At 37.9% G+C, this 6,000-nt stretch overlaps 1 pseudogene across 1 annotated transcript in view; it reads right to left on the bottom strand.

Moving 5' to 3' along the window:
* Positions 1-547: 547 nt before the first annotated feature.
* LOC147331709 (uncharacterized) overlaps positions 548-6,000 on the bottom strand; it is an 8,747-nt pseudogene continuing 3,294 nt past the window's right edge. The window contains exons 3-8 of the transcript XR_015128908.1: positions 3,987-4,695; positions 2,457-2,502; positions 2,138-2,229; positions 1,840-1,950; positions 1,414-1,698; positions 548-1,328 (exon numbers count right to left, since the gene is read on the bottom strand). The product of XR_015128908.1 is annotated as an uncharacterized LOC147331709 (transcript). The remainder of the gene's footprint in view (positions 1,329-1,413; positions 1,699-1,839; positions 1,951-2,137; positions 2,230-2,456; positions 2,503-3,986; positions 4,696-6,000) is intronic.

Raw genomic sequence — 6,000 nt, 5'->3', positions numbered from 1 at the left:
GATTATGAACCATCTACAGGAATTCTTGCAAGAGCTGGAATCACGTAAGTGCACATGTAGTTTACTGTCAATGTATTTTGTCTTTCTGTGTTAAACTTGGAATCATAATTTTATGTAAGGAATGGCTAAACTTTTAGAGAATGGCCAGTCTTGGTTTTCATGGAGTTTGCCGCTTTAGTGTTTTTAGATCTTTTTGTCCGACGTTTCTGGAGTACAAAAAGATATAAAAAAACAAAAGCAGCAAAATGTGTGAAAACAGTTCTTATTCTGTAAACCTTTGGCCACAGCTGTAGATTACACTATGAGTGCTTGTTCACTCTTTGTCAGTAATTAAATTTTTAAGTTGTGTTTGTGAAGTTACAGGTAAACAGTATCTAATATTTTATCTAAATGACTGCTTTGTCTTTTTTTTTTTTTTTAAAAAGGTGAAGAGCCTGAGACCAGTGACCGTCCAGTCATCCTTTCCCCAAGTTCATTCTTACAGTGGCTCACAGGACAAGGCCACATTCCTGTCCTGCCAGATGAGAAGATGAACTTCAAAGTCTCTGTGCAGTTCAACCACTCATGCCATATTCAGTATGGCACTCATGAAGTTTGCTACCCAACCGTTACAGCATGTAGTAATACAGTCAAGCTACCTGTTCAGCATATGCAAACTTATGAAGAGTTCAAGCATGTGATGACAAACGCGTTCCACTATGGTCAGGCATTTCTTCATATTTAGGAGCATGATCAGCCAGCCAGACATCTTGATTGTTCCATGAAATGTTAGTAAAACAAAGAAATCGACATATGTTGCTTGATGGTTTTTTTTTTTAATTATTGTTTTACAGTTTAAGCATTCTGTTTATTGCCATTGAAATTATTATAAAAAACGTTTTTGTCAATATAGTCCTTGCTGATCTCATTCCCTCCTCCATTTAACTGTGTCAGCTTGTGAGTATCGATTTGGGTTCATGAGTGTAACAGAAAGTAAGAAAATGAAAATTACCATTAAAACAAGGAGAGGTTCTTATTCTTCTTAGAAAAAGGGATTATTTAAAAGAAAAACTATCACTAGCAGTTTGTAAAATAACATGTTCTTATAATTTTACTCTCTGATGGGCCAAGCTGCAACTTTCATGGATTCATGTAGGTGAAGACCATGGTGTGGTCAGGTAAATGTCTCTTCCAAAACTACATGAAGGCACAAGAGGATCTATGGAAAGGCGTAGAGATTCAATATCTTCAGCATTCAGTGGACATTCCATTTCTGGCACCAAAACACCTGGGTTGTTATGATGGGATAGCCCTGCACTCTCCCAATCAATGCTCTCAATTTGGACTTCCTGAAATAAAGCAGCATATGTAAATGATTTTAAAAATCTACATATAGCACTCAATAAAACCAAAACATTGCCATTATTACTCAACTGCCAAATTTTCTTCATATCTCTGTGGCTCTCTGATGGGGTGCTGCAGCATCCCAAGTTCCCACAGCTGGTTTGGTGAAAGGCTATGCTCTGTCCTGATGGAATGATCATTCCAGCCAACAGAAAACTTGGCCAAATCTTGGGTCTTGGGAGGAAGGTGTAATGGGCACAGAAGAGATGAAGACTATCTGAGATGTTAAGAAATCCATCTTCCTCCAAGCTGTGTAGCACATCATAATAAATGTGTGTCACCCCTGTCCAAACATCCCTCCATAGGCGCTCAATTCTACATTTGAAAAAAAAAAAAATACAGAAAAGGTCTGAAAGGTCAATCAAAAACTAACAAAGGACAGCCAAACAGCAATTCAGCTGGAGTCATTCATGATGAAATAACAATGTTATGCCATTTAGATCTTACAAGCATTACCTCTGGTTGTGCACGCTTTTTCCTCTTATGAAGCTTCCACATCCTGTGCCTCTCACAGTGAACATCATTTCAGCAATCTTGACATTTTCAACTCCTTGGTCAGCTCTCACTCTGTACCATATAAGATTTTGAAATAAGTATTGAAACAACAAAATACACAAAAATATTATTCAAATACATGATTGACACACTTGCAAATTTATATACAGCACTGAAATCCTGATCATTTCATGGTTAAACATGGCAAACACAAATCATGAGACAAACTCCAGAATAAATTTTACGAAGAATTACTCACTTGTAAGGCCATCCAAATCTTCTCACTCCGTCCAGAAAAAAATCAAGTGCAGTGCTGGCTGTGTTGTTGCATGCAGCATTAAGGTACATAATCTAAAGTGGGGGAAAATTGATTAACACCACCACATTAAAAATTCATACATATATACAAAATGTTTATAGGAGGACATGTGACAAGAGTGTGCAAACTGTCATAATACACAATATGATCAAAATATGTGAGCTGTATAATTACATAAGCGGAGAGAGAAAAGATAACAAGATGTGAGAAAGTCTTTGTGGATTTAATAATATGTGCTGTATTTGGGTACGCAATTTACTTTCCTAGAGTAGCCATCTATGCCGCCAAATATCACTATGTTGTATTTGGTGAAAAAAAGACAAGCAAAGCATAAAGCATCTGATGGATAAAATTATTCAGAATTATGTTAGTCATTTAATTTTCTATGGCAAGGCAAGGCAAATTTATTTGTATAGCACAATTCAACAACAAGGTGATTCAAAGTGCTTTACAGAGACATTAGAAACAAATAAAAAGCATGATTTAAAATTGATTCAAACAAACAAACTAATTAACAAACAAAAAAACAGTATATAAAATCAAAACAGATAAAATCAGAACAATAGATAAAATCAGTAGTTAAATGCAGGTTTTGAAATTTAAGCTTAAGTGTGGATTTGGTGCTTTATTCAAATGCAGCTGAGAATAGGTGAGTCTTCAACCTGGATTTAAATAAACTGAGTGTTTCAGCTGATCTGAGGCTTTCTGGGAGTTTGTTCCAGATATAAGGAGCATAAAAGCTGAATGCAGCTTCTCCGTGTCTGGTTCTGACTCTGGGAACTGATAAAAGACCGGATCCAGATGACCTGAGGGATCTGGAAGGTTCATACTGGGTCAGGAGGTCACTGATGTATTTTGGTCCTAAACCATTCAGAGCTTTATAGACCAGCATCAGAACTTTAAAGTCTATCCTCTGACGGACAGGCAGCCAGTGTAAAGACCTCAGAGCTGGACTGATGTGGTCCACTTTTTTGGTCTTAGTGAGGACTCGAGCAGCAGAGTTCTGAATGAGCTGTAGTTGTCTGACTGATTTTTTAGGTAGACCTGTAAAGATGCTGTTACAGTAATCAAGCCTACTAAAGATGAATGCATGGACTAGTTTTTCCAGGTCCTGTTGAGACATCAGATCTTTTATCCTTGAAATATTCTTGAGGTGATAGTAAGCTGACGTTGTTATTGTCTTAATGTGTTTTTCTAAGTTTAGGTCTGCATCCATCACTACACCCAAATTTCTCGCCTGGTCTGTGGTTTTTAGGTGTATAGATTGAAGTTCTCTGGTGACCTGTAATCGTTTTTCTTTGGCGCCAAAGACTATTACCTCAGTTTTGTTTTTGTTTAGCTGGAGAAAATTGTGGCACAGCCAGTCATTAATTTCCCCAATGCATTTACCAAGAGCCTGTACAGGGCCTTGGTCTCCTGGTGACATTGTAATATATATTTGTGTGTCATCTGCATAGCTGTGGTAGTTTATTTTGTTGTTTTTTATAATCTGCCAGTGGGAGCATGTAAATGTTAAACAGAAGGGGTCCCAAGATGGAACCTTGGGGAACTCCACATGTGATACTTGTCTGCTCAGATGTGAAGTTACCTATTGATACAAAGTATTTCCTGTTTTCTAAGTATGTTTTGAACCAGTTTAGTACAGTTCCTGAAAGACCTGCCCAGTTCTCCAGTCGTTTGAGTAATATGTTGTGGTCAACTGTATCAAATGCTGCACTGAGATCCAGTAAAACTAAGACTGACATTTTTCCACTGTCTGTATTCAGACATATGTCATGCCAAAACAAACCTAATTAATTTATGATTGGTGTCAATGTGCTGTAGGAAATGTGGGCCTTGAACAGAGTACTTTCGCCGAACCACACAGCCCAAAGTTGACATTCTTGTTAAGATGCCCTCTGTATCAACTCTGTGCATTGATGCCTTTAGTCTGTTCCACTGTACACGGTGGCCCGCAGCTTGAAGGCAACCCTTGACAATCTGATATCCAGCATGAGGTAGTCTGGATTTAACGTCTCTCACTTTGGCATCAAGAGCGTCATTAGATATGGTAGAGTAAAGACTCCTAACTGACATGTTGTACTCCTGCATTCTCCTGTACATGGTACGTCTTGAGACACCAAGAAGGTCTGCTACACATGTGGCAGGTAGACCAAGCTGAAGAAGACTTTGGAGGTGATTCTCTGTGACCTGAAGCCTAAAACGCCCATAAGGACCAATAATCTGTACCACAGAGTTGAAGGGGGGAGGGTTGTTTCGCTGGTGTAACAAGTTGCTCAGTTCTTCTATAGCTTCGCAGACATCAGCAGGAAGGTCAGCATTCTCCAGTGCATTCATGAAAGTCCTCTCTTGGGTCACAATGTACTCCAGAAAATCAAGGTCAAGAGGGTCGTTGTTGAGGACATACTCCAGCCTTTGCCTAAATCTGGACAAGCACTCCTGCACGAATATATTCTGAAAAAGGAAATGCAATACAATGTCATTTAGTATTAAGATAACTGTTAATAATAAGTGTCACTTAAGGCCATTACAAACCATCAGCGTTGCCTTCACATTTTAAATCCACAAGAATTTAACAATAATAAGCACAGTTTCATGGATTTCAAGCACTTTAATTAATTAATGGTGCTTTTCAGGAAACCTGCAATTTCCTCACACCTGAAACTAGCCTGTAAATTTTCCTTCATCCTACTGTAGGGGCCTGTCTGCTAGAATGACACAATATTCAGAAGATGCATCACATCATTTTATGCTAACTAATTAATATAATACAACAGTAAAACACATGTCAAATGATTCAAAAGTCATTTGGTAATCTGTGCATGTGTTGTTTGTGTCTAGCTTCACAAAACCTGGGAGGCTCTTGGTGAGTCTGAACACTGGGCTGAACAGTGGTAGAAGTTAGTAAATTTAGCAGGTGTCTTGCTGACCTGACAATTGAGTATGTTAAGAATTGAGGAGTATGTTAAGTATGTTAAGAGTACTGTGTATTTAATCATACACTATGTAACAGAAAAGTTATATATCATATCACACCGAAGTGATCAGTAATGATCCAGACACTGATGAGTGTTAGACTAAATATACACTGTAGCTAAGGGTTTTAAGTAAGCTAAAGACTTGGGATGCTGTGTGAGACATAAGAAAACCCAAATAGCAATGGTTTTGACATTCTTTTGCACATTTTCCTACTGTAGGGGCCTCTGCAAGTGTGGAGGACTCTGGAGGGCTACAAGATGACAACTTTGGGATTCTATTGAAAGGAGTCTTTCATATTTGTTTGTCAACGCTGAACCCAGGGCAATCTACGCTAAATTAGCGTTTTTAGCTAACAGCTACAACACGCATAAACGTTACTGTACGGGTATTATTTGTTAACATGACGCTTGTTCTTATACATGTAATACATTTATTACCAACCTGAGAGTTTCTCAACTGGTCATTTGACATCACGAATGTCTTCAGAAGAATTACTCCAGCTCCAGCTCAAGATGTCGTAGATTGCCACTTGCGGTCCGCTAGTAAAACGAAGTTCGATTACTCTGCGCACGATTACGCAAGAACCGGAACCGGATGCAAGTTCCAAAAAACTGAATTGTAGAACTGAAACTGAATGGTGAGAAGTGAAACTGAAATTATTCGAGAGCTGAATTTTTAAAGGATAAAATGCCGTTTCAAAGCAAATGAATTCAATTTCAAAATATAAAATTCAATTTCAATTTAGTGATGATCATTTTCAAACCATAAATTCAATTTCAAATTAGACTAATTCAAATTCAGTTTTCAAAAGCATTTATTCAAGT

The sequence above is a fragment of the Aulonocara sp. 'chitande type north' Nkhata Bay genome, linkage group LG4 (assembly GCF_057382095.1).
Source record: "Aulonocara sp. 'chitande type north' Nkhata Bay isolate Kocher_YH1m ecotype deep benthic linkage group LG4, A_spYH_male_GT1.1, whole genome shotgun sequence".
Taxonomy (NCBI): Eukaryota; Metazoa; Chordata; class Actinopteri; order Cichliformes; family Cichlidae; genus Aulonocara; species Aulonocara sp. 'chitande type north' Nkhata Bay.
The sequence above is the reverse complement of the archived record's forward strand: the minus strand, read 5'-3'. Positions and strand labels throughout refer to the sequence as shown.